General features: G+C 38.3%; 1 non-coding gene across 1 annotated transcript; it reads right to left on the reverse strand.

The window, feature by feature from the left end:
• Positions 1-440: 440 nt before the first annotated feature.
• On the reverse strand, positions 441-547 carry LOC140857610 (small nucleolar RNA R71). Its single transcript, XR_012141103.1, has one exon. It is a non-coding gene; the product is annotated as a small nucleolar RNA R71 (small nucleolar RNA).
• Between the last annotated feature and the right edge of the window lie 13,929 nt (positions 548-14,476).

The raw sequence follows: 14,476 nt of genomic DNA on the forward strand, positions 1-14,476 counted from the left end.
AACCATTAGACGAAGAATTAGAAAAGACTCTTAGGACTATCCGAGTTAGAAACATGGCTGCACCTGGTGAGGCTAATCCTCCATGCTCATTGAGAGAATATTTCACTCCATCCTCGTATACCTACTCTCCATGCATTCAAGCACCTCCAGTAGAAGCTACCCAATATGAGATTAAGTCTAGCATTATTCAAATATTGCCATCATTCTATGGACTTAGTAACGAAGACCCATACAAATATTTGGATGAATTTCTTAAAATTTGTTCCACAGTAAAAATTCAAAACTTCTCCGATGATGCCCTTAGGTTGAAACTGTTCCCTTTCTCACTTAAGGACAAAGCCAAGCATTAATTAAACTCCTTAGACTCTATAACCATTTCAACTTGGGAACATCTTCAGAGAGAATTTCTCAAGAAATACTTTCCAATTAGAAAAATAAATCAAATTAGAAAAGCTATCACTAGTTTTTCCCAATTGGAGGGTGAACTTTTTCATGAGACATGGGAAATGTTAAGGGACCTTATTCGTAAATGTCCACACCATGTTATCCCTAGATGGCAACTTTGTCAGTATTTTTATGATGTTCTATTGGAGAAACACCGACAAATGGTTGATGCATCATGTGGTGGGACGTTCATGCTAAAAAGTGAGGATGAAGCTTGACAGCTCTTTGAAATACTTAGTGAGAATTTCCTACATCATATGTCTGCCACCTCTAGAGAGCAACCCATGCTTCAACAAAAAAGAAGTAAAATTTATCAGATTGGAAATATCATGGATATCCACAGTAAGGTAGATGAACTGTCCCAAAAGTTAGACCGTCTTCTAAATACTGGACAATCTTCGATTCCACCTAACCCAATCCAAGAAGTTTATGCATTGTGTGCAAGTTCGAACTATTTTGTTAGTGAATGCCCAGTCGTACCTCAATTTTTTGAGTTTGTGCACGAGCAGGTTCAGCAAGCTCGAGTCCAACAAGCTCGCAGATCAGGAAACGATCCATATTCGAACACTTATAACCCCGATTGGAGAAATCATCTAAATTTTTTCTGAAGACCACAACCAGTGGTTGGCCCTGCCACACCTCGACCTCAATATCAGGACCCAACATATAGGTATGGACCATACCATCAATTTTAAAATGCTCCTCAACCATCTACTACTGGTCACAGCTTAGTTTTTGAGAAAAAAGTTTTGAAAGCACTAGAACGATTAGAAGTCAGCACTCAGACTCTTAACTCCCATACACAATCTATTGCTAAGCTAGAGACCCAAATAGGTCAACTAGCGACTGCATTCAGTAGGAGGGAAGGAGGAAAATTACCTAGCCAACCCGAGAGCAACCCAAGAGGGCAATTTGTGATTGAGAGCTCTAATATCCCAAAAGTTTTTTCTGAACATGCCAAATCAATCATGACTCTGAGAAGTGGGAAGGTCATTGAACACACTAGTAAAACCAATGAGACCGATCCTAAACCTCTAACCGAAGCCAAATCATCCAAGAATAAGGAGGACCTTAAAATAGAGAATGAACCAACTACACCGGAATCATCTTATTTGCCTAAAGTCTCATTTTCGGATGCCCTAAATGCCCCTATTCCTACAGATAAGAAGGGAGAAAAACTCGATGAGATATTGAAATTATTTAAGCAAGTCCAAATTAATCTTCTCCTTCTAGATGTAATCAAACACGTCCCTGCTTATGCTAAATTTTTGAAGGATTTGTGCACCCAAAAACGTAAATCTAGATCACAAATCTCAAAGAAAGTATGCCTCACTGAATAAGCTAGTTCTGTCTTCCAATATGCCACTCCTCTAAAGCTTAAGGACCCAGGAGCCTCCATCATTTTCTGTGTTATAGGAGATTATCACATTGAAAAAGCTCTTCTGGACTTAGGGGCAAGTGTGAATCTTTTACCTAGTTCGGTGTATGAACTTTTTGGATTCGAAGAACTGAAACCCACATCAGTCACACTGTAGTTAGTTGACAGATCAATTAAGGAACCACGTGGAATGTTTGAGGATGTCTTGGTCAAGGTAGATGAGTTTTACTTTCCAGTTGATTTTCTGGTTCTCGACATGGAACTAAGTGGCAACCCAAGATAAATTCCATCATCTTAGGATGACCCTTCCTAGCTACGCCAAATGCATACATTAATTGTAGGATAGAAGTCATGGACGTATCATTTGAGAATAAGAAACTGAGACTGAATGTGTTTGGTGCTTCCCAAGGACCATCAATGGTTAGTTGCTTCGAAGTAGATACACTAGAAGATATTATAAAAGATGCAACACCCATAATTCTAGCATCAAAACCCTTAGATACTTGCTTGGCTCACTTTGGAGTGTATGACTCTGAAGGATATATGAAAAAGTTAACACCTTGTTGGATACACCACACGATAAAACCACTCCTTCATGGACAATCAAGTATGAGCCATTGCCCACATTAGCCAATACACCAATAGTCCCATCTTTAGAATCACCACCTATGTTAGAATTGAAACCCCTTCCTGCTACGCTCAAGTATGTATTTCTAGGACCTAATGATACCCTTCCGGCAATCATTGCATCAGACTTGACCCCTAATCAGGAAGCACAATTGGTTGGTATTCTGAAGGAACACAAAGAGGCTATCGGTTGGTCCATTATCGATTTAAAAGGAATTGCCCCTCCATTTGCATGCACCATATTCATTTTGAGGCAAATGCCAAACCCCATCGAGATATGCAGAGGAGATTGAATCCAAACATGTGTGAAGTAGTAAAGAAAGAGGTGGTAAAGTGATTAGATGCTGGAATCATCTACCCCATATCTGATAGTAAATGGGTCAGTCCCACTCAAGTAGTACCTAAGAAATCAGGTATTACTGTGGTTGAGAACGAAGAAAGTAAACTGCTTCCCACTCGTATATCATCTGGATGGCAAGTATGCATAGATTATAGAAAACTAAATGCCGTTACTAAGAAGGACCATTTTTCATTGCCCTTCATCGACCAAATCTTAGAATGGTTAGCAGGACAAAGTTTTTTCTATTTTCTTGATGGTTATTCAGGATACAATCAAGTACCTATATTTTCGGATGACCAAGAAAAGACTACCTTCACATGCCCCTATGGCACCTTCGCTTTTCGGCGTATGCCATTCGGGCTCTGCAATGCACCCGCTACATTTCAATGGTGCATACTGGCCATTTTTTTGGATATGGTGGATAAATATCTTAAAATTTTTATGGATAATTTTTTTGTATTTGGAACCACCTTTGAGAATTGTCTCTATAATCTTTCCAAAGTTCTTAAACGGTGTATGGAGACAAATCTTGTCCTAAGTTGGGAAAAGAGCCATTTCATGGTGTGGAAAGGAATTATATTAGGATATATTATTTCTGAAAGAGGGATCGACACTCATGTTAAGATTCGAGCAGGAATAAGATAGACACTCTTTTAGCGTCTGGCTGAAGATGTTAAACTTAGCACTTTTTGAGAGGCAATCCAATTTTTTTTATTTTGTTTTAACTGATCTTTATTTTTTTTTAAGAATAAAAGACCACTCTGTATGAAAGAGTCTGTCAATAAACTTGACGTCTGGTTGAAGACATAAAACTTAGCGCTTGTTGGGAGGCAACCCAATGATTTCATATTTTTTTTACTTTACTGCAGCTATAGAAATTTAAAATAAGAGCCTATTAATCAATGAAGCTATCTTCAACTTCTGAAGCAAAAATTATCCCAGGTGCACTCTCTCCTTTTATTTTCTTTGCTTTCCTACTCCATTAAGGACAATGTAGATTAAGTTGGGGGGGAAGAAAATTAATCAAATCCTCGAGTATAGTCAGAAATAATTAGTTTTGTGTATCCGAATTTTATTTTGATTAAGAGTCAATTAGGCATCCTAATCAATGAATGATTAACGGTCAAGATAATTTTAGAAATACTGAGGAATAAATTATTAAGAAAACCCAATGAATGGTAGGGTTTAGACTAGATCAAATTTTAGGAGTGATTCTATAACCCTCTTCTTACTGATCTCAATAAAGAATCTGCTTCATGAGAAATTGGGTGAAAAGTTTGAGGTATGCAAAAATTCTCCTTAAGATTTATTAAAAAAAAAATATTGGTTTCCTACTGAGTAACCGGGCCCCTTCGCCTAAGTAAGTGTTGTGGTTCGCGTAAAAAGGTAGGCAATGTTAAAAAAAAAAAAGTGGATAATAAGGGGACTAAATTGCAAGAAGATAATAAACCTCTCTCCCATTAAGTTAGAGGATTTAAAGAGTAAAGTAGGGAGTTGGTGAAAGAAAAGCTCTTGAAATTTTTTTAGTTAATACTCAGCCACTAATTGGGTCAAATTGATAATCCAATGAAGTATCTCTTTAATGGTCCGACCAGATATCATTTACCTTTTGGGATGCCTAACATAACTTTTTATTCAAGATCGAGTCGGTACACAATACTGATATATCTATTTTACTTGAGGACGAGCAAAATTCAAGTTGGAGGATATGATAAACACGTAATTTAAGTCATTTAAAGCAAAAAATTATATTTAATTTATTTTATTTATTAAGAATTTGATGCTTCTTTTTATGTTTTACAGGAAAGGTGATCGCCGATACAAAGAGTCCGATTCGTAGATAAAAAAGACTCAAGTTTGAAAAAAATTAGACTTAAAATAAAATTTAAATAAAAGAAGGATGCATACGGTATTATAGAAAATGAAGATACTATGCAAGAAACCCAAAAAGGATATAGACGTCATTTTAAAGAAACAAAAATTTCTTTTTGTAAAGGAGTGTAAACAGTTAATGGGTTCACGCGGAAGGGGCGTGCGGTAGCACGGGCGAGCGGGCGAGCGGCAGCGCGGGTGAGCACAGAGGCGCGGGCGCGAGGGAGCGTGGGTTCGTGGGGACAGACGGACGCTCATGGATCTGAAAATTAAAAGAAAAAAAGATAATACTTGAAAATACTTCAAGTGAAAAAATTTGTATTTTCTTTATCTGCTTGTGATCTTTCCATCTCATCCATCCATCTTTAGTCCTTAGTATTTTCTTTAGTCCCACATCAAAAAATCATATAAAACTCCTCCCTCCAAACACCTATAAAAAGGCTCTTGTACTCTCATTTGAGGGGAGCCCAGAAATTCTTATAGAGTCTTGCATAGAGAAATAGAAAGGGACTACTCCATAAGCTGCGAGGCTAGCAGTCTCGGGAGTGGAGAAGAAATTTTGTGGGTTTTGTAGAAAAAATTCAGTGCAGGGATAAAATGGTAATTTTAAAATTTTTTCAAAATCACTATTTTACAGTAAAAATATTAATTAATCTAATTAATTAATAAAAATTTATCCTATACTAGGATCTAAATATGATATATAGCATGCATGCATTTAAATTTGAAATTCGAATTTGAACAGTAAACACTTTACTGTAATGTGTTCAGAATACAATACCTTTGTGTGGGTAGTAATCGTCGTAATCTGATCACCGTCGGAAGAGTCTGATCATTGCAATATAGCCACACAGTATATCTGGCCTCTACAGATCATCCACACGAAACTCCCGGTCTGATCGACTCCTCACGAGTGCTAGCTCGTTGTAGAGCCCTTTCGACGGTCGATGCGGATCGAACTCCTTCGATCGATGTCTGCCGATTCTTTGGATACTTTGAATCATCAACAGATATGCTTGAGAGGATGTTGAAGATCTCTCTAAAATTTGGTGGGCTCATGACACTCGTAGCTCACCTTCTCACTTCTCGAACTCCAGGCTGAAACCCTGAAGAACTCACTGAAACCCTGCGCACACTTTTTCTTTCTTTTCTTTCTTTTTCTCTCGAAAGGATATAGACCTTCACCTTGCACACAAGGATTCCTCATGCCCAAATTTTCTCTTCAAAAATTTTCTTTTTACACACTCCACTCTTCTCCTCCTTTTAAAATAATGTCAAACGTCTTATCCACGTGAGAGGATAAAGATGAGTAATTGCACATTTGAATTCAAATCAAATTTTGAATTCAAATGGAAACCAATTTATCCCTATCGACTATGGGTGTGAGAAGAGGAGGGTGTGGCTTAATTTGTGCATAAGTGATTTCATGAGAAACATTTTCTCATGTAATAAATGGGGCGCTAAAAGAGGATAAGGTCAAGGCGCTAAGATTGGTTGCTCATTCAAATTCAAACTTTATTTTGAATTTGAATGGCCAACCAATCATCCTTATCCACTCATTTGGCGTATTAAAGTAGGGCGTGAGGAGGGCTTTGCGTGAGGAAAAATTCATGAGAACTTCCTTCTCATGAATTCAAATGGGCACAGTGGAAGTGAGGTGGCGCAGGGAGAATGGGTCAAGGTGGTTTCATTATTTAAACCAACCTAATTGAACCAAATAAGTTAGGCCCAATTAGACTAATTTAAACCTAACTTAATTAGGTTTAATTAGGCTCAATAAAATTTTAATCAAATCAGGAATTGATTAAGCCCAATCCCTGATCAAATCAAGGACCAAACCATCTCGACGATTAGGTCAACTCTTAACCTAATCGGGTCAAACCCAACTGAATCCAATTCAATTGGACTTGATCCAAAAATAATTACTCAATCAAATTGAGTTAATTAGTGATCAAATCACTAATTAAACCTCTCATAAATATTGAGTCCAAATCCGATGGGTAATCGGGCATCAGAATTCATCGATATGTAACCCTGATCGAAGAGTCCCAAACCAGTAGGACTCTTGACCCCGGTACCCAAAATGTATGGGACTCGTGATCAGAGAATCTTGATTCTCGATCACAGAGTCCCAGATATGTAGGACTCATAGTCTAGAGCATTAGGACTCTTCATCAGCCATCAGATTAGATAAGAACCTCTAATGTGTGTGACCCCGCAGGTTCGAACCTAAGCCGGTAGCACAGGAACCAATTCCTGTACTAATCGAAGTGACTATCTAGCAATGGTACCCGATGATCGGATAGATTGAATAGTCACAATCGCAACACTCAGAATCTATGTGAATATGGTTACTGTATAATTCATCCTTTTGACCTCTGTGTTTAGGATGACTCAGGGTTAAACTGTCAACCCTGATTAGATCATCCGAATCGTGCTCAACTCAAACAGTCCTGTGACTCCTCATAAAGACTACCCTGGCCAAGATTTTGCTAAATTGAAATATGACTGTACACAGCTCCTAAATTGGAGTGGTCAATCCCATCTTGACACACGTACCGACAAGTCAAGTACTTGACTACACCCAGCAGCCTTCCGTCACTGAATTAGAAATTTAGGTAGTCCAGTGCCTAAGTGCAGTGAGTTGCTTGCAAGTCACCATGGCGGTCTCAGGTCGGAGAGACATTTATACCCATATTCCATCAGAGCAAATTTTGACAGCAGAAATAGCTCCAGAGTCGGTCACATTCAGTACAGATGTACCCTTATATCTCACCTGTATGCCATACCAGTGTCTCCACACTCATTGGTTAAGAGGATAACCAACCTATATGGCACACAACGACCTATGCTTGATAAACGTTGTCATCCTTGGTAACAACGTATCATTTGGTCACAAACAGATTTAAGGACTAAATGACAAATCCTCCTTTGTCGAGTCTAAATAGTCCTAAGGACTTCACCACAACATAGGAGTTCATTAGAAGATGAAACATTTTATGATGAAAAATGCCAAAATAATTTTTATTAATTCATAATTCATGTACATATACAAAAATGAGCACAACCGTCAACAGGCTGACGATTGACTTTGGGATACTATTCCCAACAATCTCTCACTTGGCCTAAAGCCAATCGGTACAGTATCTAATACCCATCTTCGACTTGTAGTCGTCGAACTCCTTCACCGCAATGGCTTTAGTGAATGGGTCGGCCAGGTTCTCCTTTTCGTCGATCTTCAGAAGGTCGACGTCACCTCGATCCATAATTTCCTGGATGAGATGGTAGCGGTGCAGAATATGCTTCGTCTGCTGGTGTGCCTTGGGTTCCTTCGCCTAAGCAATGGCTCCACAGCTGTCACAGTAGAGCATAACTGGACCAATAAGGGAGGGTGCTACTCCGAGCTCGATGATGAATTTTCTCAGCCACACCGCTTCTTTAGCAGCGTCTGATGCAGCGACATACTCCACCTCGCAAACTGAATCAGCCACTGTGTTGCTTGAAACTCTTCCAGCAGATAGCCCCACCATTAAGGGTAAAAATAAATCCCGACACACTTTTGCTGTCATCGTGATCAGACTGGAAACTAGAGTCTGTAAACCCTATAAGTCTCAAGTCTAATTCACCATAAACAAGCCACTGGTCCTTAGTATTTCTTAAATACTTCAGGATAATTTTAACAACCTTCCAGTGATCCTCCCCTGGATCAGATTGATATCTACTCACTACCCCTAGTGAGTATGTCACATCTGATCGTGTATATATCATGGCGTACATGATAGATCCCACTGTTGAAGCATATGGAATCTTATCCATACGCTCTCTCTCTTAAGGTGTTGTCGGACAATCCCTCTTCGAGAGAGAAATTCCATGGCCTATCGGTAGATAGCCTTTCTTGGAATTCTCCATGCTGAACCTCTTCAGCATAGTATCTATGTACGTAGACTGGGATAAATCAAGAAACCTTTTAGATCTATCCTTATAGATCCTCATCCCTAGGATGTAGGAAGCTTCTCCCAGATCCTTTATGGAGAACTGTGACGACAGTCAAATCTTTATTCCCTGTAATGCAGGGATCATTCTCGATTAAGAGAATATCATCCACATACAATACAAGAAATACCACTACTGGATCATTAGTCCACTTATAAATATAGAGCTCTTCTCCATTCTTAATAAAGCCATACGTCTTGATCATCCTATCAAAATGTATGTTCCAACTTCGAGATGCCTGCTTAAGTCCATAAATGGACCTCTGTAGTCTGCACACCTTAGACTCATCAGTGGATGTGAATCCTTCAGGTTGTATCATATACACCTCTTCATCCAGCTCTCCATTTAGGAAAGCTATCTTCACATCCATCTGCCAGATTTCATAGTCCAGATGGGTAGCTATCGCAAGCATAATCCGAATAGATTTGAGCATTGCCACAGGAGAAAACATCTCGTCATAGTCTATACCATAACGTTGACGATATCCCTTGGCAACCAGATGGGCTTTATAGGTTTTCACCTTTCTGTCTGCGCCCCTCTTCCTCTTGAAGACCCACTTACACCCTATGGGTTTTACTCCTTCGGGTGGGTCAACCAATGTCCACACATCGTTGACCTTCATGGACTCCATTTTGGATTTCATGGCCTCTAGCTATTTCTCAGAGTCGGGTCTCTGCATTGCATCCATGTAGATGATCGGATCCTCATCATTTTCATCATGTTTGATAGGATCGTCGTCCCGGATCAAGAAACCATAGTATCTGTTCGGTTGATGGGGTACTCTACTAGATCGCCTTAAGGGTGCTTGAACAATGGGCTCCAGAGCTGATCTAATCAAATCTGATTCAGGTTCAGCAACTTGTATCAGTTTTTTCACCTATCGAACTTCGTCAAGTTCGACCTTAGAGGCAACAGTCCCTTCACCAAGGAATTCTTTTTCCAAAAAGATTGCCTTAAGGCTGACAAACACCTTTTGCTCATCAGTCAGGTAGAAATAATACCCTTTGGTCTCTTTTGGGTATCCTATAAAATTACACTTGTCAGACCTAGGTCCTAGCTTGTCTGTAATTAAACATTTAACATAAGTCAGACACCCCCAAACCCTAAGGTGCGAGAGTACTGGCTTACGTCCTATCCATATCTCATATGGCGTTTTGGTTACAGACTTACTCGAAATTCTATTTAGAAGGTAACAAGCCGATTCGAGCGTATATCCCCAGAGAAAGATCGGCAGACCAGCAAACCCCATCATGGATCGAACCATGTCCAACAAGGTCCGATTCCTCCTTTCAGATGCACCATTATGTTGTGGTGTTCCAGGAGGAGTCTATTGAGAGAGAATCCCATTCTCCCCAAGATATGTCAGAAACTCATTGGAAAGGTATTCACCTCCTCGATCAGATCAAAGAGTTTTAATACACTTCCCAGTTTGTTTTTCTACCTCATTTCAGAATAGTTTGAACATTTTAAACGACTCTGACTTATGCTTCATTAAATAGACATACCCATACCTCGATAGGTTATCTGTGAAGGTTATGAAGTAGAAATATCCACCTCTTGCACTTGTGCTCATGGGTCCACATACATCAGAATGTACCAGATCCAAGAGTTCACTGGCTTGCTCACCTTTTTCAGTAAAAAGTGACTTGGTCATTTTACCAAGAAGACAGGACTCAGAGGTTGGAAGTGATTCACAATCACCTACTTCAAGAATTCCTTTTTGAGCCAACCTGTTTATCCTGTTCTTATTGATATGACCTAGCCTACAGTGCCAAAGGTAGACTTCTGACACATTATCTATTCTAGGGCATTTATCGAAGGTTTGAACCACATTAACAGGTTGTGATAGAAAGTAAATTCTATTATAAAGTTGTCCAATAAACATTGTAACACCATTCAAAATGATATTGTAAATATTTTTTTTTATTAAAAATTGATAACCGTTCATGGCCAAAAGATCTACAGAAATAATATTTAATAAAAAGCTTGGATAATAGTGATATTCACTTAGAATTATATTTCGAGAATTGATTACAAGGTTCATGATTCCTAATGCTAGAACTGGAACTTTGCTTCCATCTCCAACGTTCAGGAACCTCTCACCTTCATCAAATCTCCTGCTGACATGTAGACCCTGCATCGAATTGCAAATATGATAAGGCTTCCGGTATCAATACCCAGACAGTAGTATCACAAGTGAAAAAGTTGCAAGGTGTTATCATATAAGTACCTTGCTTCTTCTTTGGCCTGTTCGGGTCCAGTGAGGCAATGTATAGAGGACAGTTCCTCTTCCAGTGCCTCTGCTTCTTGCAAAAGAAGCACTCCACCTGGCTCTGGTCAGGCTTGCGCTTCTTGGTCTGACCTTATGCAGACATCCCAGCATGCAGCTGCACCTTCTTATTCTTCTTCTTCTTGTTCTTCTTCTCTTTCTTAAAGGGTCGACGACCAGAAGAAGACCCTCCCACAATATTCACCGACTTCTTATAGAGCTGGTGATCCTTCTCAAAGTTCTGCAGCAACCCCAACAAGCCGTGGTAGTTCACTGCAGGCTTTGCCATTCGAAAATGAGTAAGAAAGGGAAGGAAGGATTTGGGCAGAGAATTAAGGATCGCATCCTTACCGAGCTGCTCATGCAGGGAAAAACCCAGTTTACTTAGGTGCTCAATCATTTCGATCATATACAGTACATGATCAGTGACTGAGGCTCCATCCCTCATTCGAGCATTGAAAATGGCACAACTAGTTTTGTGCCTTTCAACGTCGTCAGGCATGTCAAAAGAGTCGTTCAATATTTGAAGCATCTCCTATGGCTGGGCGTTCTCAAACCTGCGACTGAACTCATCATTCATTATCGCAGCATTATGCACCGGATGTTGGTGCGGTCGTTGAGCCACTTCTGGTAAGTGTCTCGGACCGTCCCTCTAGCATTCAAGGCTGGCTCCTCAGGTGCCGGATCCGTTACTACATAAAGGATCCGCTTATGCTCAAGGATGATTTTTAATTTTCGATATCAGCTATCAAAATTAGGTCCCATGAGCTTGTCATTATCTAATAATGACCGGAGCGACAGGGTAGTGGCCATAGCTGCATAAAAGAAAATCAGACCTATATTAGTACATAAATTATTAATACTAAAGACTTGGACTTTGATCTAAAGTTTCTCTCAGTATTTTTACGAATTGGTAGCCTCAACCTCCAATTCGAAGAATTACTTTAATTCCTTAGTGGGTACTAGAATCCACACAGACTACACACGAGCCCAACTTTGGTTGGTCAACCGATGTGCATCTATGGGTAGGTTCATAACCAGTTGTTTCTCTAAACAACTTCTAGTAATTAATTTTGCCTCAGAACCTAATCAGTAGGCTATGGCCTCCACTGAAAAAATCTGATTAGGTCCAACCATTAACATGATTTGATTTGGTGAATCGGATCAATAAATGATCAAGCCCGACTTTGATCGGCCAACCTAACCACCATCAGAAAGACTCAAACCAAATTATCATACTATGAATGATAATTCCATTAGTCAATAAGCACCAGGCCTTTGGGCCTCCAATGATTATTAAACTAATGGGCTCATTATCACTCACTTAATGGGAGGCTATGATTTAGTTATTAATATAACTTAATCATTTTTAGAACCTAATAATTTTTTTTTGAGATTTTATTAAAGAATAGATGAGAAAAAAATATCCAGCCAATTTCAATCCTCCCACTGACTTCATCAAGTCAGATTAAAAAGGATTTACTTAAAGCTGGCATTAGGAGCACCTAAATCAGTCAAACTGATTTACTTAATGACATGGGTGAGCCCTAATCACCAAGTGATCTAATCAAAACCTAATTCACCAGGTTGGTCAGGTAAGTGAGATCAGTGGTGGGGATAAGCCATTAACTCATCAGAGATCGAATTACTGCGAGTAGCTCCCGCTTAAAAATCACTGGTCAAACTGCCAAATTTACCTTAGACACCAACCGGTTCATTAGTTTTAATTTGATCAACTTAGTAAATAGGGTTCCACCGTATAGCCATGAATTAAGTCCATCTTGGTCTAGTTAAAGACATGGACCCATTCAACTACAACTATTGGAGTTGAGTCTAGAGTATCCTTGACCTAATCTAATTCAATTTTTGATTAGATTTGACCAATTACTCTAATTTAGTCCATTTTTTTAAGCTAACCTTAGGTCTAACCCAATTATGGACCTAATTCATCTAACCCATTGATCCATAAGTTTATGCAATTGTCTTAGGTCTTAATTCACAATTCTAGACCTACTAGACAACACTTTATTCTTTAAATTAAGTATTTGGGCTGATGGGTCAGGGTTTGGCATTTCGAAAATAATTTTCAAATTTGAAAGATTTTATTTTCTATTCACCAAATATGTTGACTTATTACACAAATATATCAGCACATTTCATAAATAGCAATCCTATTGCTAATTACATAACAAAAAATAACTCAATCAAAATAAATCATGAATATTCCTTTCGCTGCTTCATCTGCATGGGATATAATCGCATCGGCACCCCTACCGCCATAGAAGACCCCATCGAATGGGAAGAGAGGGCCTTTAAACCCTACTTTTCTTCTATGACCGGACAGCCATGGCAACCAACCTAATTTGATTACTTGCTACTTGGATCAAGTATATCTAAATATACCAATTTCAAGATTTAAATTTTAAATTTTAAATTTTGAATTTCAAATTTCAAAACAAATTTCAAATTTCAAATTTTTAAATTTTAAATTTGAATTTTGAATTTTAAATTTCAAATTTTGAATTTCAAATTTTAAATTTTAAATTTAAAATTTCAATCAAATTTCAAATTTCAAATTTTGAATTTTAGATTTTTAAATTTTAAATTTTGAATTTCAAATTTCAAAATTCAAAATTCAAATTTTGAATTTCAAATTTTTTGAATTTTAAATTTCGAACAACTTTAAAATTTTAAATTTTAAATTTTAAATTTAAACTTTTAGATTACAACTTAATCTACGCATACAAATATATATATCATATCTAAGAACCCACTCTGATATCATTTGTGGGGAAAATTCAATGCAGAGGTAAAATGATAATTTTAAAAACTTTTTAAAATTATTATTTTATAGTAAAAATTATTAATTAATCTAATTAATTAATAAAAATTTATCCTACACTAGGATCTAAATATGATATATAGTATGCATGCATTTAAATTTGAAAATTTAAATTTGAACAGTAAACACTTTACTGTAATGTGTTCAGAACATAATACCTTGTGCGGGTAGTAGATCGCCACCAATCTGATCACCGTCGGAAGAGTTTGATCATCACGATATAGCCACACAGGTGTTTGGCCTCTGCAGATCATCCACATAAAGCTTCCGATCTGATCGACTTCCTCACGAGTGCTAGCTCGTTGTAGAGCCCTTCGACGGTCGATGCTGATCGAACTCCTTTGATCGATGTCTGTCGATTCTTTGGATACTCCAGATCATCAACAGACATGCTGAGAGGATGTTGAAGATCTTCCCTAAAATTGATGGGCTCACGACATTCGTAGCTCACCTTCTCACTTCTCGAACTCCAGGCTGAAACCCTGAAGAACTCACTGAAACCCTGCGCACACTTTTTCTTTCTTTTCTTTCTTTTCTCTTGGAAGGATATAGACCTTCACCTTACACACAAGGATTCCTCACGCCCAGATTTTCTTCCAAAATTTTTCTTTTTACACACCCCACTCTTCTCCTCCTTTTAAAACAATGTCAACATTTATCCACGTGAGGATAAAAGATGATAATCACATTGAATTCCAAAATCCAAATGTT

Source organism: Elaeis guineensis, chromosome 4, assembly GCF_000442705.2.
Source record: "Elaeis guineensis isolate ETL-2024a chromosome 4, EG11, whole genome shotgun sequence".
In the NCBI taxonomy this organism is placed as follows: domain Eukaryota; kingdom Viridiplantae; phylum Streptophyta; class Magnoliopsida; order Arecales; family Arecaceae; genus Elaeis; species Elaeis guineensis.